The following is a 23,807-nucleotide window of genomic DNA, read 5'->3' as shown; positions in this document are numbered from 1 at the left end:
TGTAAGGTTCTAATCACCTCAACTGTCAATCCCCGATGGAGCATCTCCAGCGAGAGCAATGTAGAATAACATCATAAGATAAGTAACCAAAAAACATATTGTGAGGTGTAGAACAAATGGTATCCGTTCACATGGTCGACCATGTTATGGTCGACAGTCATTAGGTCGACCACTATTGGTCGACATTGACATGGTCGACATGGACACATGGCCGACACATGAAAATGGTCGACACGTGAAAGGTCGACACATGAAAAGGTCGACATGAGTTTTTTAACTTTTTTTTCTTTTGGGGAACTTTTCCATACTTTACGATCCACATGGACTACGATTGGAACGGTAAAGTGTGCAGAGCGAAGCGGTAGCGGAGCGAAGGCACCATGCCCGAAGCATGGCGAGTTCCCAGTCACTTTACGCAAAAAACGACACCAAAAAAAGTTTAAAAAACTCATGTCGACCTTTCCATATGTCGACCTTTCATGTGTCGACCATGTGTCCATGTCGACCATGTCAATGTCGACCAATAGTGGTCGACCTAATGACTGTCGACCATAACATGGTCGACCATTCATACCGGAACCAGAACAAATAGACTAACTGTATATAATGTTATGTGTCCACAGCCTCACCAAGGTAAGTACCGAAAGACGTAATATTCAAGCCGAATGTTACATAATAGGATCGGGGACTAAGGGGGGCCATATAGCAAAAACATTAATAATGGGCAGATTTATGAAAAGCAGGTAAGAAAGAGATGTTCATTTAATCCAGCTGGGGCAGTCGTATATAGGTTAAAAATCCATTTGGCTTCCAATCAGTAGCGGATCTTGAAACGGGCAAGCAGGACTTTTGCCCGGGGCGCCGCCATCCGGAGGGCGCCGCACCATGGCAAGATCCGCTACTGCTGTGCCCCCAGCTGCCCGCTGTGTCCCGCTGTGAAGGGAACTAGACGCGTAGTGGAGAAGACCTTTGCTGTGCGGTGCGCGATGACGTCATCGCGCACCGCACAGCATTTCAGCGGCGCTACTCTACTGTACAGGGGCCGTAACTGACCACGCCCCCTGTATGAAGCCACTCCCCTATTTCCCGCCCGGGGCGCTAAAAGGGCTGGAACCGGCCCTGCTTCCAATTTCAGTAAGGCTTTATCCCTATGTCCTCCTCTTATGGAGGCCGGCGGCACAGGATCTACCATCTTGTATTGCATTGTTGAGGTCAATGGATATTTGTATTGTCGAAAGTGCCTTGCCACCGGATTTATAGAGATTTATTTATAGAGATCATCCGGAATGTTAATCGTGTATTTTTTTGCACATAAATGTTTAATTGAATTACATACATATATTACTATTATTATTATTATTATTATTATTATCCTTTATTTATATGTCGCCACAAGGGTTCCGCAGCACCCAATTACAGAGTACATATGCACATAATCAAAACAGGAAAACAGTGACTTACAGTTTAAGACAATATAGGACAAGTACAGGGTAACTAAGCATAACTACATCAGTAAACGACATAGCGATAAGTTTCAAGGTGGTCATAAAAACTGCAGGATTTGGGCTGTTGAGTATTATTAACGTAAGAAAAAGGATAAGCACATGAGGGAAGAGGGCCCTGCTCGTGAGAGCTTACATTCTAAAGGGGAGGGGAAGACAGACAGGGGTGACACAGATGGGGTAGACCGAGCATGGGACAGGATGAGATTTGGCTGGGTTTGGTAAAGAAATGGGTCTTAAGAGCCCGTTTGAAGATCTGTAGGGAGGTGGAGAGTCTGAGGGGGAGAGGTAAAGAATTCCAGAGAAAGGGAGCAGCACGTGAAAAGTCTTGGAGATAGGAGTGGGAGGAAGTAATTAGAAGACAGGAGAGTCGGCGTGCATTAGCAGAGCGAAGAGGACAGGTGGGAGTGTAAAGGGAGATAAGGTCAGAGATGTAAGTGGGAGAGGAGTGGGTAAGGGCTTTGTAAGTGAGTGTGAGAAGTTTGAATTGGATTCTGAAAGGCAAGGGAAGCCAGTGAAGGGCTTGTAGGAGAGGGGAGGTGGACGTAGTGCGTTTGGTGAGGAAGATAAGCCGGGTAGCAGCATTGAGGATAGATTGGAGTGGAGAGAGGTAATTGTCAGGGAGGCCAGTTAGGAGGTGATTACAGTAGTCCAGTCTGGAAATAATCAGTGAATGAATAAAGGTTTTAGTGGCATCCTGGGTGAGAAAAGGTCTGATCCTGGAAATGTTTTTGAGATGAAAATGACAGGTTTGTGAGAGGTGCTGTATGTTTGGTTTGAAGGAGAGGGAGGAGTCAAGGATTACGCTAAAACAGCATACTTGGGGGCTAGAGGAGATAGTCGTGCCATCAATGGATAATGAGATTGTGGGAGGTGAGGTTGTGCGGGAGGGTAGGAAGATGATCAGCTCAGTCTTAGACATGTTGAGTTTAAGAAAGCACTGGGACATCCAGGAAGAGATAGCAGAGAGACAGTTGGAGCTACGAGCCGTGGAGAGATCAAGGGAGGAAAGGTAGATTTGAGTATCATCACCATAGAGGTGATATTGTAAGTTAAAAGAACTAATGAGTTCACCTAAAGAGGACGCATAGAGAAAGAAAAGGAGAGGACCAAGAACAGAGCCTTGGGGTACACCAACAGTTAGTGGAAGTGGGGGGGGGGGGTAGCGTCATGAGAAGAGACAGAGAAGGAATGATCAGAGAGGTATGAGGACAGCCAGAAGAGGGCAGTGTCACGCAGATCAAGAGAGTGAAGGATTTGCAGAAGGAGAGGGGGGTCCACAGTGTCAAAAGCAGCAGAGAGGTCAAGAAGAATAAGCAGAGAGTAGTGGCCCTTAGATTTGGATACATGGAGGTCATTGCAGACTTTTGTGAGGGCAGTTTTAGCAGAGTGGAGAGAACGGAAACCAGACTGAAATGGGTCAAGAAGTGAGAGGAAAGAAAGGCAGTGAGGCGATTATAGACAATACAGTTTGGAGGCAAAAGGGAGGAGAGAGATGGGTCGATAGTTGGAGAGAGTGTTTGGATCAAGGGTAGGTTTTTTAAGAAAAGGGGAGACAAGAGCATGCTTGAAGGCAGAAGGGACAGTGCCTGATGAGAGGGAGAGATTGAGAATTTGGGCAAGATGGGAACAGGCAGAAGCAGAGAGGTAGCAGAGGAGGTGGGAGAGGATAGGGTCAAGTGGGGAGGTTGTGGGGAGGGAGGAACGGATGAGGGCCATGACTTCCTCATCAGATACATGGGAGAAAGATGTCAGAGTTGGAAAGAGGGAAGGGGAGGGGTGGCAAGGGATGGGTGGTGGCTGGTTCTGGTCTGGTGGGATGTGATGTCCTGACGTATGGAGTCAATTTTGGATGTGAAATGAGTGTCAAAGTCAAGAGCAGACAATGAGGAAGGGAGAGGAGGTGGTGGTGGGCAGAGGAGGGAGTTAACAGTGGCAAAGAGGCACCGTGGGTTGGAAGACTGGGCGGCGCGTCCACGATCCCCTCAAGCCGGCTGGCCAGAGGCCGGACATACCGCGGCAGTCTAACGGGTCGCTGGTGCCATCCCCCACCCCGGCCGGAACTACTTGCGTTCCACCGGCTGGATATGCGTTCCACCCAGACGGAAGGAACGAAAAAATCTACAGTGGCCGGCGCAGGTGTCTGCACATAGACACCGGGCATTCAGCCTAAGTGTGTGGGCGACTCAATTCACCCACCACACAGGCTCAACAGTGAGAGGTGCATAAGGGGGACAGTTTGATGCCGCCAAAAGGGTCATAGGGGTGGACGAGACTAGAAAGGTGGGGTGTGCGTTCCACAAATAACAAAAGGGGCGTGGCATGCGTTCCACACCATTAAACCACAGCAAAACAACTTTCAAATGCACAAAATATATAAACATAAAAACGATGAGACCCATGACAAATGGTGTAAAGGACACCTATCTATATGCAAATAAATGCATATAGACCATTAGGTAATACATAATGTATTCAAACCATCTATGTATAAATGGTCTAAATAGCTAAGATCGGATGCCTAGGCCTGGGAGAGAGTTTACACGGGTGGACGTCACAATAATGGGGGCAATATATGATGGATCTATCAGGACAGTTACTGCTTTTTCCACTAGGCCACTGGTGTGGACACTCAATTCGTAAGTAAGTAACAACATCAAAATAGACATAGATTTCATCATGCAAGGAATGACATTGTATATTATTGTAATGCATAAATTAAACTGCCAAACACATCAAATACATTAAAGGTCCTATACCAGGGTAAGATGTTACTATTAGGGCAAAGTATACTATCCCTGATAGGTATTAAAGAAAAACATTAAATGGATTGGACTCATTGAGCCCTCTGGGTGCGACCGTGTCCAACTGATGTATCCAATAACTTTCCCGTCTCTTCAACATTAGGGACCGATCGCCACCAGTCGGGCATGGAGGAATCCTGTCTATTAATTTGCATTTCAAACTGGCAACTTGATGTTTCGCTGCCAAGAAATGCCTAGCAACCGGTTTGTCAGTTTTACCTGTGGTTAATTCAGTGTGTATTGAGGATCGATGATTGGCCATCCGGTCCCGGAATGGCCGTGTTGTCAAACCAACATAGACGAGTCCGCAAGGACACTTGAGGATATAAATCACATGGTCTAACATGTTTCTAATATGGGTCCAAAATAATAATCTAAGCAGGGTCTTGTTATATCCTGTTTAATGAATTTCATACATCATGGATTGGAAAAATGGTTATTATAGTGGACACTGGTCCTATCTTACTAGGCAGGGGCGGATCCAGAAAAACATGACAGGGGGGGCACCATGGAAGGGGCAAGTACATTTGCGTGCGCCTTCAGCGCATGCGCTCCCAGAAAAGGGGTGTGTCACCACTACAAGGGGTGTGGCCTCACAGGACAGGGAGAGAGTGAGAGAGAGAGTGACTTGCAGTACGTGACAGGGAGCGTTACTATCAGTTGGTGACAGCTAGCAGTTGATGGAGAGTGACTGGCAGTGGGTGACAGGCAGTGGGAGAGAGGGTGACTGGGAGAACGCGAATGGTAGTGTGTGACTGGGTATAGAGTGACTGGCAGGGGGTGACAGGCAGTGGGTGACGGGGAGAGTGACTGGCAGAGAGTGACGGGGAGGGTGACTGGCAGTGGGTGACAGGGAGAGGGTGAATGGCAGTGGGTGACAGGGAGACTGGCAGTGGTGACAAGGAGACTGGCAGTGGATGACAGGGAGAAGATGACTGGCAGTGGATGACAGGGAGAGGGTGACTAACTGGCAGTGGGTGACGGAGAGGGTGACTAACTGGCAGTGGGTGACAAGGAGAGGGTGACTAACCTGCAGTGGGTGACAGGGAGAGGATGCCAGGTAGACTGGCAGTAGGTAACAGGGAGAGGGTGACATATGAGTCAGTGTGATGTGGGCCCCTATGACACACATATAAGTGGGGAAGGAAGGGGGCACAGGTTAAAATAAAAAGTTTTAATTTTTTTTATACAAAAAATGTCTAATTTCATCTTGCATAATATACCACATACACATAAAAAACATACACATCTCACTGACTCACTCACCTTCCCTAGCATATCACAGGCGGATCCCTCTAGCCAGAATTCTATTATGCACAATGACGGTAGGCTGGGGTGAACAGAGGATAAGTCTCCCCCAGCACTGAGCACACTCCCGCGGACTCCAGTAATGCTCCCCAGTCTCCAGCACAGTCCGCGGCTTCGGGCACACAACAGCACCAGCTGTATTGTAGCAGCAGGCAGCCGCCGGGTCTCCTGAAACTACCGTGGCTCCATGAGTAGGTTTGCGCACACAGCAGCACTTCGCTGCACCTAGCCTACTACATTAGCTGTATGGTGGCAGCAGATAACCGTCGGTAGATCTGGATTAAGGCTTTGGAGGGCCCGGGGTACTTAAGACAGGGAGACCCTAAGGTATAAAATTAAAAGGATAGATTAGATAGATAGATAGATAGATAGATAGATAGATAGATAGATAGATAGATAGATAGATAGATAGATAGGGTAAAGGCACTGAGAGGGAGATACAGGGAGGGGGAGGGTGCTGAGGGGGAGATACAGGGAGGGGGAGGGTGCTGAGGGGGAGATGCTGAGGGGGAGATACAGGGAGGGGGAGGGTGCTGAGGGGGAGATACAGGGAGGGTGAGGGTGCTGAGGGGGAGATGCTGAGGGGGAGATACAGGGAGGGGGAGGGTGCTGAGGGGGAGATACAGGGAGGGGGAGGGTGCTGAGGGGGAGATACAGGGAGGGTGAGGGTGCTGAGGGGGAGATACAGGGAGGAGGAGGGTGCTGAGGGGGAGAGACAGGAAGGGTGACGGTGCTGAGGGGGAGAGACAGGGAGGGGGGGTGCTGAGGGGGAGAGACAGGGAGGGTGAGGGTGCTGAAGGGGGATACAGGGAGGGTGAGGGTGCTGAGGGGGAGGTACAGGGAGGGTGAGGGTGCTGAGGGGGGATACAGGGAGGGTGAGGGTTCTGAGGGGGAGATGCTGAGGGGGAGATACAGGGAGAGGGAGGGTGCTGAGGGGGAGATACAGGGAGGGTGAGGGTGCTGAGGGGGAGATAGTGGGAGGGTGAGGGTGCTGAGGGGGATATACAGGGAGGAGGAGGGTGCTGAGGGGGAGATACAGAGACATACTGTAACTTTGGAAATAAACGAAGGATTCCCTGACAATCTTGCACCCCCCCCCACCTCCATCACATTTACTTAGCAAATACCTTAAGGCTTTGCCCCACTGGCTGGCATCCTAGGACAGGAAGGAGCGTTTGTGACTCCTAATGGTGCCCATAAACAGCAGCATCAGGAGGAGAGAGCGCACGGTGAGTACAGGAGGCGGGCTGGGTACAGGGGAGGAGAGAGCGGCAGCGCACGGCACAGATTGAGAGAGCGGCAGCGTGATGTGTTCACATGTGTTGGCGCTGGGTTGCCATTGGTTACGAGGCAGTAGGAGGTGCAGCGCAGCGCTGGTGGCTGACAGTGTGAGCTCTGACCGCCGGGCCTCCTGCGCTGGGACTACTGCCCTAGTGCCCACTGGCTCTATCAAGGGGAGATTGCAGCAGAGCTGTGGCCGGTTTTAAAAAAAAAACTGCCACAAATGACAGGGGGGGCACGGGCCCGAGTGCCCCCCCCCCCCTCCCCTTGATCCGCCACTGTTGCTAGGTATATTCTTACTCTCCTCTCTGACTAGGTCGATTCATTTTTGCGAATCTCATGAAAAAGTCTTCCTGTGAGTTTGAACCCCCAAGTATCATAAACCTTTTCTAGAAATTATCAGGTATGTGGGCCTGGTATCATTAATAAGTTTATATTATATTTATTGTTTACCTGTGGCCTACGAGAGTGCTCAAAATGGGATACTCTTCCAATAGGCACAGATGTTCACTTATTTGACAACGTGAGATCTGTTCAGAATACTATATATTGGTTTAATCCTCGTATATACACATTTATTGAGGTATGTGCAAGATCTCTACTCCTCCTTTTTCTGATTCCTTTACCTCCGTCTGTACTCTAGTAGCTTATTCTTTGTGATGTTCCAATTCATATATGTCTGTATATTTGTACTGTATGAATTTTCAATATTGTAATTGTTTTTAATCATTGTCTTAAAGCGATTATGTTCTAACATTATAGATACGCCCCTGATGAAGTCTCTGTACAAGACGAAACGCGTTGGTTATCCTATCTTGTTCTGATGTGACCTCCAATCTGCAATATTGGGAGGAGGATTTCACAAAATAAGTATTTGTGCATTCATGCTAAATCAGACCCCCATTGTACATTTTAGAGGGCGGATACATTGAAGATTGTCATATTTATATGACCATCACTGTTATTTTATAAATGTTAAATAAAATATATGTTTTGGAACCTATTATTCATTTTATGAAGCTTAATGGTCATGCTAAATTATTTTATTAATACAAACAGAATAGGGAATTAATATTAGTTTCCTGGGGCGCCAATTTCACTATTGGCATATATATCGTTTATCTTAGTTCTGTCTAACAGAGAACTTAGTGTACGAAGACAGCCCAGTAATTTATCTCCACCTCAGTGCCGTAACTAGCTATGGGCGAGAGGTGCCTTGCGGAAAAATCTCCGCTGGCACCTGCTGGGCCACGCCACACTACCAACCCGCCAAGGCACCTCTCGTCCATAGCTAGTTACGGCACTGGCCCGCCATCGTCATCGCCACAATGCTGCCGAGGAGCACGGTGTGGAATGCTGACCTGCCAGGTGCATCTCCCTTCTCCCCACCCCAGACTGGGCTGCGCCGCTCTGCTCACCAGCATTACTACAGCATGTGGACGGAGTGGAAGACAGGAGGCGTCACCCAGCATGAGCTGTCACGTGGGAGGAGGCTGACTATGGGTCTTCCCCAATCCCTTCTCCCCTCAGCTGCGCCTTGCGTGATGTCATCATGTGCACCCAGGGCAGGGACATCCTCTGACTTACCCAGCGTTCAACGGCTGATTTCGGGAGCTGCAGCCGCGGAAGAGCCGGGGAAGGAGTTAAACAAGGATGGAGCAGAGACCGTGCACCAGCGCCTGTCAGCGCTGCACTCCTTACTCCAGGAGTTGCATTCACAGGAGCGCACACCACCACCACAGGGTAGGGACTTATTACAAACTCCCCCTCCATGGTGTGCCTCTCACTTGCTCTCTCCATGGCTCTCCCCTCTATATTCCGCTCACCGGTATCCCAAGCCCTCCCCCTGCATTCCTCTCACCTGCTCTCTGTAGCCCACCCCATGCATTCCTCTCACCTGCTCTCTCCCTAGCCCTCCCCCCGCATTCCTCTCACCTGCTCTCTCCCTAGCCCTCCCCCCGCATTCCTCTCACCTACTCTCTCCCTAGCCCTCCCCCCGCATTCCTCTCACCTGCTCTCTCCCCAGCCCTCCCCCCGCATTCCTCTCACCTGCTCTCTCCCTAGCCCTCCCCCCGCATTCCTCTCACCTGCTCTCTCCCTAGCCCTCCCCCCGCGTTCCTCTCACTTGCTCTCTGTAGCCCTCCCCCTGCGTTCCTCTCACCTGCTCCATCTCTAGCCCTCCCCCCACTTTCTTCTCACCTGCTTTATCCCTAGCTCTCCCACAGTGTGCCACTCTGCTGCTTTAATGTGTAAAAAGGGGGACTGTCTGCCGTAATGTGTAAAAAGGGGGACTCTGCCGTAATGTGTAAAAAGGGGGACTCTGTCGTAATGTGTAAAAAGGTGGACGCTGTCTGCCGTAATGTGTAAAAAGGGGACTCTGTCTGCCGTAATGTGTAAAAAGGGGACTCTGCCTGCCGTAATGTGTAAAAAGGGGTACTCTGCCTGCCGTAATGTGTAAAAAGGGGGACTTTGCCTGCCGTAATGTGTAAAAAGGGGGACTCTGCCTGCCGTAATGTGTAAAAAGGGGACTCTGCCTGCCGTAATGTGTAAAAAGGGGGACTCTGCCTGCCGTAATGTGTAAAAAGGGGGACTCTGCCTGCGGTAATGTGTAAAAAGGGGGACTCTGTCTGCCGTAAAGTGTAAAAAGGGGTACTCTGCCTGCTGTAAAGTGTAAAAAGGCGGACTCTGCCTGACGTAAAGTGTAAAAGGGACTCTATGTTTTGTGCGCGCGCCAACGACGCTCACTGGCCATGGTTTGTATATGGGGGAGGGGGGGGGCGCTGATGCTGTTTCTTGCACACAGCGCTAAAATGTCTAGTTACGGCACTGCTCCACCTATCTTATTTATTGAATAGTGCAACTAGGGAGTTTGTGGTTTATTTATATATATACATATATATATTATTATTTTTTTTATATCCTTTCTGGTTAGAGATAAAGTACCATCCAATCAGCTCCTAGCTGTCATTTTTAAAACACGGCCTTTAACATGGCAGTTAGGAGCTGATTGGTTGGTTCTTTATCTCTCTTCACTTACTGTAATCACTCTCCACTTTCTCTCTCTCTCTGGAGCTTAGTAAATAGACCTCACAGACACACACAGGACAGCGACATGACAGTTACAAGGACCAGGGACTAGCTGCTCATTATCAGCTCAGCTCTGAGTGCATCCCGGCTTCTCACTGTGGAGTGGGTCTGCTGATAACACGTCCACCCAAGTAAAGAGATTACAGGACACTCACCGACCTCAATCCCATTGGAGAAACGTCCTGCTCGGGCTGACATAAACACTCAGTAGCCCTGGCGGAGACCACGTTGCACACAGAAGTATGCTGTCTATGGAGAAGATGCCGCAGTAAACTGTAACAGTAATACAACGACTGCAGGAGATATCACACGAACTTCCCGCAGTTAGCTGCAGACAGCGGTCACTATAATTCTTAGAGGGGACTGCGACCTGCGCAAATTTGTATAGCATTGACCCCAATGGTTATTGCCACCTTCAAAGAGCGCTAGCAGCTAGTACGACGGGCGATCATCTCCGCCATTGCGATATGCAAGTGGTGAAGGAACTGCCAATCGGGCAAAATTGTCACTGTGACAAGTGACAACCTCCTTTTGGAGGCACAAGTAACATGGTAAAAACGGGATACGGCTCGTTAGGTCGACACAACTTAGGTCAACAGTCATTAGGTCGACAACTGAAGGTCAACACGCACTAGGTCAACAGGTCAAAATGTCGACATTAGTTCTTCACATTTAAAAAAAAAAAATTCTACTTTTTCATACTTTACGATCCACGTGGACTACAATTGGGAACGGTACCCTGTGCCGAACGCAGCGGTAGCATTGCGAGGCACCTTGCCCGAAGCATGGCGAGCCATGCGAGGGGACACGGTGCATAATTGGGGTTCCCCATCACTTTACAAAGTAAACGACACTAAAAAAAGTCCAAAAACTTTGGACCTTTTCACCTGTCAACCTAGTGCATGTCGATCTAATGCCCGTGTCGATCTGAGTCGACCCAACGACCCGTACCCGGCAAAAACACAGATAATGGGCCGGAGATTTACGTCAATCTCAGATGTTTAATAATCAGATCTGATGTTCACGCGGTTAACCCTATGCTGTGTCTTCGGACACACCAGCGAATCATAGACGTGGGCGCCTTTTTTACTTAAATTTCTGGTTTCCAAAGTAAGGGGTCCATTTATCAACGAGTGATAAAACTCACTGTGAATGATAAATGGCTCTCCAGCCAATCAGCTCCCAACTGTCATTTTTCAAACACATGACAGTTAGGAGCTGAACACATAACAGGAGCTGATTGGCTGGAGGACCATTTATCATACACAACGAGCGTTATCATTCACAACGGATTTTAGCATTCACAGCTAATGTTATCATTCGTGAGTTTTATAACACGTGATAAATAAGCCCCTGAATGCAATAACTTTCAGTATATAGAGCCTAATTCAGACCTGATCGCAGCAGCAAATTTGTTAGCAAATGGGCAAAACCATGGCCCTCATTCCGAGTTGTTCGCTCGCTAGCTGTTTTTAGCAGCATTGCAAACGCTAAGCCGCCGCCCTCTGGGAGTGTATCTTAGCTTAGCAGAATTGCGAACGAAAGGTTAGCAGTTCTGCTACAAAAATTTTTCATGCAGTTTCTGAGCTGCTCGATACTTACTCCTACCTTGCGATCACCTCAGTCCGTTTAGTTCTTGGTTTGAGGTCACAAACACGCCCTGCGTTCGGCCAGCCACTCCCCCGTCTCCCCAGCCACTCCTGCGTTTTTATCTGGCACGCCTGCGTTTTTCAGCACACTCCCGTAAAACGATCAGTTTCCGCCCAGAAACACCCACTTCCTGTCAATCACTCAACGATCAACACAGCGACAGAAAAGCGTCGCTCATCCTTGTGTAAAACTGCATAGTTTGGTGTAAAAGTACTTTGTGCGTGCGCACTGCGGCCCGTACACATGCGCAGTTTTGCCGTTTTTTTACCTGATCGCTGCGCTGCGAAAATCGTCAGCGAGCGATCAACTCGGAATGAGGGCCCATGTGCACTGCAGGAGGGGGGGGCGATGTAACATGTGCAGAGAGAGTTAGATTTGGGCGGGGTGTGTTCAAACTGAAATCTAAATTGCAGTGTAAAAATAAAGCAGACAGTATTTACCCTGCACAGAAACAAAATAACCCACCCAAATCTAACTCTCTCTGCACATGTTACATCTGCCTCACCTGCAGTGCAGCATGGTTTTCCCCATTTGCTAACAAATTTGCTGCTGCGATCTGGTCTGAATTATGCCCAATGTCCACTTAAAGCAGGTGACTAAAGAATTGGACCTACAATAGCTGCAAACCATAATATCTTCTACGGCCAGTTCTGAATTTGATCGTTAAGACTGATAAATGTTAATGAAGTCACCAAGTTCCCTATATCCACCTAAGACGGACTGTCGGCCACTTTGACCTTCTCTTATTATCTGAGATTAATACCAAAAGCAAAATATTCTTGTGGAAAGAGAATCCTGCGTCCTGGAGGTCACAGACACCCCCCGCCTCCCCGCGGGACTGCTGATAGTGTGCTATCAGGGGCTTCTGCTCTCACCCGGATGAGGTGAAAGGTAAAGCGGCTCTTGTGCTATCAGCAAACATGGTATCCATAACTAATTCCTCATATGACTGTCTCCTATTATTAGGAAACAGCAGCGCTAATGAACTCCAGGAACTGTCTCTGAGTCCTGTATTGCATCTTATTCTACAGTCTCCTATAGGATTAACCCACCGGCGTTTCTATAATAGGTGCAGTGTGTGCGGTGCACTCGGATCCCTGAGTCCAGAGGGAACCCTCACCGCACACGCTGCACCCATTTTGAAAATACACACCCCTCCAGAGTCCAGCGTCGGCAACCGCAGCACTGTTAAAACACCATGAAAATGGCTCAGTGGCCATTTTCACAGAGTTCTGCATATGCTCAGTAGAGAAATCTCAGGGAAAATGTCTGCCACACCATTTTCCCGGAGATCTGCGCATGCGCAGTAGAGTATGAGCCCTCTAGTGCTCAGACTCTCAGCGCTGCCGGCAGAGAGGAGGGGGCCCGAATGGAGGAGGCTGAACACGGGCCTCCTCCTCTCTTAAAGCGCCCCTGGATTAACCGCTAATTCTTTATAAGAATCAGATTCAGATTCCAATGTTTTTGGAAATACCCCCCCATTTATATCCTTGTTACCCCCCAGCAATCAGTAAGTGCAGTTAGTGAGTCTGTCACATAAATTCTTGTTCATTTACATACAGCGATATATTGTGGAGATAGAGCGTCTGATGGAGAGCGAGCTCTACGCCAGCTGGGGTGTATGTGCATGCCCAATACAATGGGTGCTGCAGTCAAATACCGTGGGGCTTATTTCCTGCGCAGACACACCGGTACATGCCACTACTGCATTAACTCTGTGAAGGAGCAGAGCACAACCATTTGCCATTCTGGGTAAAAAAAATTGGATTTTAATTACCTACCGGTAAATCCTTTTCTCGTAGTCCGTAGAGGATACTGGGGTCCATATTAGTACCATGGGGTATAGACTGGTCCACTAGGAGCCTTGGGCACTTTAAGAATTCAATAGTGTGCACTGGCTCCTCCCTCTATGCCCCTCCTACCAGACTCAGTCTAGAAACTGTGCCCGAGTAGACGGACATATCCTGAGATGTAACAGAACAGTAGTGAGATTCGAACCAGCACACACAAACTAGAGGAAAGCCATGCTAACCAACTTGGAACAGCAACAGCTGAACCAACAACATTACTTAACAAAGTAACAGGGCAGGAAAAACGAAGCACTGGGCGGGCGCCCAGTATCCTCTACGGACTACGAGAAAAGGATTTACCGGTAGGTAATTAAAATCCTATTTTCTCTTACGTCATAGAGGATACTGGGGTCCACATTAATACCATGGGGATGTACCAAAGCTCCCAAACCAAGTGGGAGAGTGCTGAGGTTCCTGCAGATTGACCAAACTGAAGGTTCTCAGAGGCCAAAGAATCGAACTTATAGAACTTAGCAAACGTGTTCGAACCCGACCAAGTAGCTGCTCTGCAGAGCTGTAAAGCTGAGACAGCCCGGGCAGCCGCCCAGGAAGAACCCACCGACCTAGTAGAGTGGGCCTGTACTTTTGGAACCAGCAATCCTGCCAATGACTAAGCATGCTGGATAGTAAGCCTGAGCCAGTGAGCAATAGACTGCTTTGAAGCAGGACAACCAATTCTCTTGGGGTCATAGAGAACAAACAGCGAGTCAGATTTTCTGTGACGAGCTGTCCTTGTCACATAGATCTTTAAAGCCCTCACAACATCCATGGACTTTGATGTAACAGAGGTGTCAGTAAGCACCAGAAACACAATAGGTTGGATGATATGAAACGCAGACACCACCTTAGGAAAAAATTGCTGACGAGTTCTGAGTTCAGCTCTATCCTCATGAAAAATCAAATAGGGGCTTTTGTGAGACAACGCCCCCAGTTCGGACACACGCCTTGCGGAAGCTAAGGCCAATAGTGTAACAGTCTTCCACGTAAGAAACTTAACATCTACCTCCTGTAAAAGTTCGAACCAGTCCGATTGCAGAAACTGCAACACCACGGTAATATCCCAAGGTGCCGTGGGAGGCAAAAAGGGCGGTTGGATGTGCAGAAGACCCTTCCATCTGAACCTCAGGGAGGGAAGCCAATTGTTTCTGGAAGAAAATGGACAAGGCCGGAATTTGGACTTTCAAGGAGCCCAAACATAGGCCCACATCCACACCTGACTGTAGAAAAAGGAGAAAATGTCCCAGTTGAAATTCCACTGCAGGAAATTTCCTGTTATCACACCACGAGACATATGTTTTCCAAATATGGTGGTGATGTCTAGACGTTACCCCTTTCCTGGCTTGGATCAGGGTTGGAATAACCTTGTTTAGAATGCCTTTCCAGGCTAAAATCTGATGCTCAACTTCCATGCCATCAAACGTAGCTGCGGTAAGTCTTGATAGATGAATGGCCCCTGTTGTAGAAGAACCTCTCGCAGAGGCAGGGGCCACGTGTCCTCTAGGAGCATCTCCAGTAGATCCACATACCAGGCCCTTCTTGGCCAATCCGGAGCAATGAGAATTGCCTGAATCTTTTCCCTTTTGAGAATTCTTGGGATCAATGGAAGTGGTGGAAACACGTACACCATCGACCATACCCATGGAGCCACCAGAGCGTCCACCGCCACTGCCTGTGGGTCTCTTGACCTGGAACAATACCGCTTGAGCTTCTTGTTGAGACGCGAGGCCATCATGTCGATTTGTGAAATTCCCCACTGACGTGTCAAGCACTTGACCACCTGTGGTTGAAGGCCCCACTCTCCTGGGTGGAGGTCGTGTCTGCTGAGGAAGTCTGCTTCCCAGTTGTCTACTCCCGGAATGAAGACTGCCGACAATGCCACAGCGTGTCTCTCTACCCAGAGGAGAATCTTTGTTACCTCTGACATTGCTGCTCTGCTCTTCGTTCCGCCCTGTCGGTTTATGTACGTTACGGCCGTCACATTGTCCGACTGAACCTGAATGGCAATCTTGAAGAAGATGTGATGTCTGTAGAAGGGCATTGTATATGGCCCTGAGTTTCAGAATGTTGATTGGAAGAATGGTTTCCTGACTTGACCATTTTCCTTGGAACTGTTCCCCTTGAGTGACTGCTCCCCAACTTCTGAGGCTCGCGTCTGTGGATAGCAGAATCAAATTTGGAATCCCGAACCTTCGGCCCTCGGTCAGGTGAGAGGTCTGACGCTACCACAGAAGAGAATTCCTGGCTTTTGGCGACAGACGTATCCTCTGGTGCATGTGAAGATGCGATCCGGACCATTTGTCCAACAGATCCAGCTGGAAGGGCCTCACATGAAACCTTCCGTACCGCAGAGCCTCGTAAGAGGCGACCATCTTCCCCAGAAGGCGAATGCATAGATGCACTGATATCCAGGCTGGCTTCAGGACACCCCGAACCATCGACTGGATTACCAATGACTTTTTCCAATGGAAGAAATACCTACTATTCCTCCGTATCCAGTATCATCCCCAGGAACGGAAGCCTCTGTGTTGGTTCCAGGTGGGATTTTGGTAGGTTCAGAATCCACCCTTGATCCTGAAGTAGTCGGGTTGAGAGGACAAAGCTGTCCAACAACCTCTCCTTGGATGGTGCTGTTATCAGCAGGTCATCCAGGTACGGTATTATGTTCACTTCCTGCTTGTGGAGGAGAAACATCATCTCTGTCATTACCTTGGTAAATACCCTCGGTGATGTCGAGAGGCTAAATGGCAGGGTCTGGAGCTGGTAGTGACAGCCCTGTAGTGCAAACCTTAGATAAGCCTGATGAGGCGGCCAAATCAGAATATGAAGGTACGTATCATCGATGTCCAGAGACACCAGAAATTCCCTTCCTCCAGACCTGAGATCACTGCTTTCAGAGACTCCATCTTAAACCTGAACACCCACAAGTATGGACTCAGAGATTTGAGGTTTAAAATGGGTCTTACCGAACCGTTCGGTTTCGGAACCACAAACAGGTTAGAGTAATAACCCTTGTTTGTAGCTGAGGTGGAACTGGGACAATGACCTGAGTCTGTACCAGTTTTTGAATGGCTGCCTGTAAAGTCACACTTGCTTCTGGAGAAGCTGGTAAGCCTGATTTGAAGAATCTGTGAGGTGGGAGTTCCTGAAACTCCAGTCTGTATCCCTGGGTGATAAGGTCTTTCATCCAGGGATCCTGGCAAGATGTTGCCTAAATGTGACTGAAAGAACGCAACTGGGCTCCCACCTGCCTGTCTTCCAGGCAGTGCGGTCCACCGTCATGCTGAAGGCTATGAGGAAGCGGACCCGGAGGTCTGTTCCTGAGAACCTGCAGCTGCTGGTTTTCTGGGTTTACTTTTATTGCCTTTGAAGGCCGTAGAAAACCTTTGGGTTTGCTTTTAAATTTTACTGTACGAAAGGACTGCAGAGGTGGAGCCGAGTAGGATTTCCTAGCTGGGGATGCTGAGGAAGGAAGGTATGTAGACTTAGCCGCCGTAGCCTTGGATATCCACTTATCTAGTTCATCTCCAAACAAGGCCTCACCTGCAAAAGGTAGGCTCTCCCCGCCGTTCCTGGAATCCGCGTCTGCAGTCCCTTGCCGTAGCCATAAACCTATGCGTGCAAACATTGCCCTGGCAGCGATGCGTGCAATGAACAGGCCTTTTCTTTCCTGGCCTCCATCATAAACTTCGCAGAGTCCTGTATATGTCGCAGGAACAAAACGATATCTCCTCTGTGTAGAGAATTCATATCAACAATTAGGTAACCTTACCCTTTAGCAATGGCCCTAGTGATCCATGCACAAGCAATAATGGGTCTCTGGGCCAAACCCCGCAGCTGTGTACAATGATTTGAAAGAGGTCTCAATCTTGTGATCAGCCGTGTCCCTTAAAGAGGCTGCGCCTGGGACAGGTAAAAAATAGCTTTACGTGACAATCTAGGTACAGATGCGTCCACGAACAGTGGGTGTTTCCATTTCTTCCTATCCTCAGAAATCAGAAACTTTTCCTCTGGATTTACCCAAGTCTCTTTAAAAAGAGAATTTACTCTTTTGATGCAGGAAAAGAGGAGTTCTTCTTTACACTAAATAAGATTCCTCCTCATCTACTGTCATCGGGAATCTGCAGCACAACTCTACTAGCTTCTATCGGAGTTTTCACCCCCAGAGTCAGAGCTGCATCACCCCCCCCCCCCCCCCCTCCATATCCACTACACCGTCCCCTGCATCTGAGGCATCGTCATCCATGTCAGCCTGCACGATCTGGGCCAGCGTACACCTTTGTGGACCAATGGTAGGGGATTGAGGTGCTGGTGTGGGAGCTAAATCTATTTTTATCAGGTCATCCACAGACTTAAGTATTGCGTCTCCTTCTCAGTATGGGATCATTTATTTGAATATATTTAATTATCCCCTTATGGAATGCAACCATGCTGGGTCGGACCCACTATGAGAATGTGCACTGAGAACAGTGTAATGATCCCCCCAGGGGAAGAGAAGCACTCTGCTGTGTAGGAAACCCCTCCTTAGATATTTTAATGTGGAAGTTTACACACACACACACACACACACACACACACACACATAGGAGAAAACAAATTAAGCACAATTAACCAACAGAGCCCCCTAGGGAGACACAGAGTTATGAGGAAACCAGCCACACAGCGTCTCTTTAGCTAATGATAATAATAGTTCATCCTATTAAAGGGATAGATAAGCAGGTCTCCATCTGTATAGACAGAGGTGTAGCATGGAATCGCAGTGACTGGTGCAAAAACATTCTACTGCGCGCCATTCCTGGGACTGAAGTATATCTGGGGAGGAAGCGTGGCCAACATGTGGATGCAAAATGAGCCCCCAAAAAACAGAAAGGGCAGTGTCAGACTGGAGCATGAATAACCCGCTGGGAATATGCGATGTGGCCCATGAATAAAGGAGATCACTGGCTACAAGTAACAGCCTGCAAGCAGGAAGTGCGGGATTGTGTGCGAGTCTAGACGGATTTTTAAAGCGGCAATCACTTACACAGCATAACCAGCCTGTTAGAATGGGAGAGAGCTACTGTGCAGACTCAGGGATGATTCATTAAATAACCAAGATGGCCACCATAGATAGTACTGCACATCTTGTTATTGTGTAGAGTGACATAGTGGAAGATGGATCTCCCTATTAGTCCCAAGAGACACCTGCCTGATTCCTGCATTAGTACTTTTCCAGCATCCTGCACCGATACCCGCTTCAGACAGCATCCTAGTGACCGCCATACATTACACAGAGCATCATGGTTACTGTTATGCAATACACAGCATCATAATGACCGCTATACAATACACAGAGCATCATAGTGACCCTCATGCAATGCACAGATCATCATAGTGTCTCTCATGCAATACACAGAGTTTCCCAATGATCACCATGCAGTACACAGAGCATCAAGTCATCACCACACAGTACACAAAGCATCACAGTTACCACCATACAGTACATAGAGCATCCTAGTGACCACCATACATTACACAGAGCATCCTAGTGACCTCCATACAATACACAGAGCATCATAGGTACTGCTACATAATACACAGATCATCATAATGATGGCCATACAATATACAAAGCATCATACTGACCACCATACAATGCAAAGAGCACCATAGTGACCCTCATACAATACACAGATCATCATAGCGACCCTCAAAGAATACACAGAGCATCCTAGTGACCACCATGCAGGACGCAGAGCATCAAAGTGGCTACTATATAGTACACAGAGCATCATAGTGACTGCCATATGATACACAGAGCATCATAGTGACCAATATACAATACACAGAACATAAGAGTGACCTTCATACAGTATAGACCACAACATAAATAATATATATTTATCTGTACGTCTATTATTTTTTAGAAAAAGAATATGTATGTTCAAAATGTATTGCCTGCTTCCTGTACCAGCATAGTTGGGGGCTTCGTCCGTACTTGAAATAGTGGCTGGTTTGAGGCATGGCTGCTCTCCTGTTTGATACTGCTTTTGGCAAAAAGCAGGAGTTTCTGATTGGCTCGGAGTGTGGTTGGGCAGAGTTTGGGTACATCTGGAATGGGTTGAGTGAGTGTGGTTGGGCATTGTGGAATGAGTGTGATTGGGAAGAGTTTGGGGACATCTGGAATGGGGCCTATTTTGGCCCAATTTGGCATCTGTAAATGTTGGAAGGTACTGTATGTGAGTTGTCCTGGTCATTGATGTAACAGACTAAAGCTGTGCAGGAGTATACTATAAAAGTGGAGTAAGCTGAAATAGACAGTGAAAATGTTTTATATAAGAGTATTGTACCGGCTGTGACGAAGCCACATTCTCAGCATGCTGCATTCACACACCAAGCGTCCCGAGGAATTTGAGACTGTTGGAAGGCAGCTTATTTAAGTTAGTGGGTTATGTCTTACCATCACACTTGCCACAATATTTGTTTCTAATGCAGAAGCCATTAGAGATGAGCGCCTGAAATTTTTCGGGTTTTGTGTTTTGGTTTTGGGTTCGGTTCCGCGGCCGTGTTTTGGGTTCGACCGCGTTTTGGCAAAACCTCACCGAATTTTTTTTGTCGGATTCGGGTGTGTTTTGGATTCGGGTGTTTTTTTTAAAAAACACTAAAAAACAGCTTAAATCATAGAATTTGGGGGTCATTTTGATCCCATATTATTATTAACCTCAAAAACCATAATTTCCACTCATTTTCAGTCTATTCTGAATACCTCACACCTCACAATATTATTTTTAGTCCTAAAATTTGCACCAAGGTCGCTGGATGACTAAGCTAAGCGACACTAGTGGCCGACACAAACACCTGGCCCATCTAGGAGTGGCACTGCAGTGTCACGCAGGATGTCCCTTCCAAAAAACCCTCCCCAATCAGCACATGACGCAAAGAAAAAAAGAGGCGCAATGAGGTAGCTGACTGTGTGAGTAAGATAAGCGACCCTAGTGGCCGACACAAACACCGGGCCCATTTAGGAGTGGCACTGCAGTGTCACGCAGGATGTCCCTTCCAAAAAACCCTCCCCAATCAGCACATGACGCAAAGAAAAAAAGAGGCGCAATGAGGTAGCTGACTGTGTGAGTAAGATTAGCGACCCTAGTGGCCGACACAAACACCGGGCCCATTTAGGAGTGGCACTGCAGTGTCACGCAGGATGTCCCTTCCAAAAAACCCTCCCCAATCAGCACATGACGCAAAGAAAAAAAGAGGCGCAATGAGGTAGCTGACTGTGTGAGTAAGATTAGCGACCCTAGTGGCCGACACAAACACCGGGCCCATTTAGGAGTGGCACTGCAGTGTCACGCAGGATGTCCCTTCCAAAAAACCCTCCCCAATCAGCACATGACGCAAAGAAAAAAAGAGGCGCAATGAGGTAGCTGACTGTGTGAGTAAGATTAGCGACCCTAGTGGCCGACACAAACACCGGGCCCATTTAGGAGTGGCACTGCAGTGTCACGCAGGATGTCCCTTCCAAAAAACCCTCCCCAATCAGCACATGACGCAAAGAAAAAAAGAGGCGCAATGAGGTAGCTGACTGTGTGAGTAAGATTAGCGACCCTAGTGGCCGACACAAACACCGGGCCCATTTAGGAGTGGCACTGCAGTGTCACGCAGGATGTCCCTTCCAAAAAACCCTCCCCAATCAGCACATGACGCAAAGAAAAAAAGAGGCGCAATGAGGTAGCTGACTGTGTGAGTAAGATTAGCGACCCTAGTGGCCGACACAAACACCGGGCCCATTTAGGAGTGGCACTGCAGTGTCACGCAGGATGTCCCTTCCAAAAAACCCTCCCCAAACAGCACATGACGCAAAGAAAAATAAAAGAAAAAAGAGGTGCAAGATGGAATTGTCCTTGGGCCCTCCCACCCACCCTTATGTTGTATAAACAAAACAGGACATGCACACTTTAACCAACCCATCATTTCAGTGACAGGGTCTGCCACACGACTGTGACTGATATGACGGGTTGGTTTGGACCCCCCCCAAAAAAGAAGCAATTAATCTCTCCTTGCACAAACTGGCTCTACAGAGGCAAGATGTCCACCTCATCATCACCCTCCGATATATCACCGTGTACATCCCCCTCCTCACAGATTATCAATTCGTCCCCACTGGAATCCACCATCTCAGCTCCCTGTGTACTTTGTGGAGGCAATTGCTGCTGGTCAATGTCTCTGCGGAGGAATTGATTATAATTCATTTTAATGAACATCATCTTCTCCACATTTTCTGGATGTAACCTCGTATGCCGATTGCTGACAAGGTGAGCGGCGGCACTAAACACTCTTTCGGAGTACACACTTGTGGGAGGGCAACTTAGGTAGAATAAAGCCAGTTTGTGCAATGGCCTCCAAATTGCCTCTTTTTCCTGCCAGTATAAGTATGGACTGTGTGACGTGCCTACTTGGATGCGGTCACTCATATAATCCTCCACCATTCTTTCAATGGTGAGAGAATCATATGCAGTGACAGTAGACGACATGTCCGTAATCGTTGTCAGGTCCTTCAGTCCGGACCAGATGTCAGCATCAGCAGTCGCTCCAGACTGCCCTGCATCACCGCCAGCGGGTGGGCTCGGAATTCTGAGCCTTTTCCTCGCACCCCCAGTTGCGGGAGAATGTGAAGGAGGAGATGTTGACAGGTCGCGTTCCGCTTGACTTGACAATTTTCTCACCAGCAGGTCTTTCAACCCCAGCAGACTTGTGTCTGCCGGAAAGAGAGATCCAAGGTAGGCTTTAAATCTAGGATCGAGCACGGTGGCCAAAATGTAGTGCTCTGATTTCAACAGATTGACCACCCGTGAATCCTTGTTAAGCGAATTAAGGGCTCCATCCACAAGTCCCACATGCCTAGCGGAATCGCTCCGTGTTAGCTCCTCCTTCAATGTCTCCAGCTTCTTCTGCAAAAGCCTGATGAGGGGAATGACCTGACTCAGGCTGGCAGTGTCTGAACTGACTTCACGTGTGGCAAGTTCAAAGGGCATCAGAACCTTGCACAACGTTGAAATCATTCTCCACTGCGCTTGAGACAGGTGCATTCCACCTCCTATATCATGCTCAATTGTATAGGCTTGAATGGCCTTTTGCTGCTCCTCCAACCTCTGAAGCATATAGAGGGTTGAATTCCACCTCGTTACCACTTCTTGCTTCAGATGATGGCAGGGCAGGTTCAGTAGTTTTTGGTGGTGCTCCAGTCTTCTGTACGTGGTGCCTGTACGCCGAAAGTGTCCCGCAATTTTTCTGGCCACCGACAGCATCTCTTGCACGCCCCTGTCGTTTTTTAAATAATTCTGCACCACCAAATTCAAGGTATGTGCAAAACATGGGACGTGCTGGAATTTGCCCATATTTAATGCACACACAATATTGCTGGCGTTGTCCGATGCCACAAATCCACAGGAGAGTCCAATTGGGGTAAGCCATTCCGCGATGATCTTCCTCAGTTGCCGTAAGAGGTTTTCAGCTGTGTGCGTATTCTGGAAAGCGGTGATACAAAGCGTAGCCTGCCTAGGAAAGAGTTGGCGTTTGCGAGATGCTGCTACTGGTGCCGCCGCTGCTGTTCTTGCGGCGGGAGTCCATACATCTACCCAGTGGGCTGTCACAGTCATATAGTCCTGACCCTGCCCTGCTCCACTTGTCCACATGTCCGTGGTTAAGTGGACATTGGGTACAACTGCATTTTTTAGGACACTGGTGAGTCTTTTTCTGACGTCCGTGTACATTCTCGGTATCGCCTGCCTAGAGAAGTGGAACCTAGATGGTATTTGGTAACGGGGGCACACTGCCTCAATAAATTGTCTAGTTCCCTGTGAACTAACGGCGGATACCGGACGCACGTCTAACACCAACATAGTTGTCAAGGCCTCAGTTATCCGCTTTGCAGCAGGATGACTGCTGTGATATTTCATCTTCCTCGCAAAGGACTGTTGAACAGTCAATTGCTTACTGGAAGTAGTACAAGTGGGCTTACGACTTCCCCTCTGGGATGACCATCGACTCCCAGCAGCAACAACAGCAGCGCCAGCAGCAGTAGGCGTTACACGCAAGGATGCATCGGAGGAATCCCAGGCAGGAGAGGACTCGTCAGAATTGCCAGTGACATTGCCTGCAGGACTATTGGCATTCCTGGGGAAGGAGGAAATTGACACTGAGGGAGTTGGTGGGGTGGTTTGCGTGAGCTTGGTTACAAGAGGAAGGGATTTACTGGTCAGTGGACTGCTTCCGCTGTCACCCAAAGTTTTTGAACTTGTCACTGACTTATTATGAATGCGCTGCAGGTGACGTATAAGGGAGGATGT

General features: G+C 48.3%; 2 long non-coding RNA genes across 2 annotated transcripts in view; one reads left to right on the top strand and one right to left on the bottom strand.

Moving 5' to 3' along the window:
- The window catches only part of LOC135050487 (uncharacterized), an 81,886-nt gene that overhangs the window by 270 nt on the left and 57,809 nt on the right, over positions 1–23,807 (bottom strand). Inside the window, exon 2 of the long non-coding RNA XR_010241621.1 lies at positions 5,573–5,936. This is a non-coding gene — a long non-coding RNA (uncharacterized LOC135050487). The remainder of the gene's footprint in view (positions 1–5,572; positions 5,937–23,807) is intronic.
- LOC135050486 (uncharacterized) lies at positions 6,902–7,894 on the top strand. The gene is made up of 2 exons (XR_010241620.1): positions 6,902–7,298; positions 7,658–7,894. It is a non-coding gene; the product is annotated as an uncharacterized LOC135050486 (long non-coding RNA).

The sequence above is a fragment of the Pseudophryne corroboree genome, chromosome 2, assembly GCF_028390025.1.
Source record: "Pseudophryne corroboree isolate aPseCor3 chromosome 2, aPseCor3.hap2, whole genome shotgun sequence".
Lineage (NCBI taxonomy): Eukaryota > Metazoa > Chordata > Amphibia > Anura > Myobatrachidae > Pseudophryne > Pseudophryne corroboree.
Note: the sequence above shows the minus strand (reverse complement) of the source record. Positions and strands in the feature narration are given on the sequence as shown.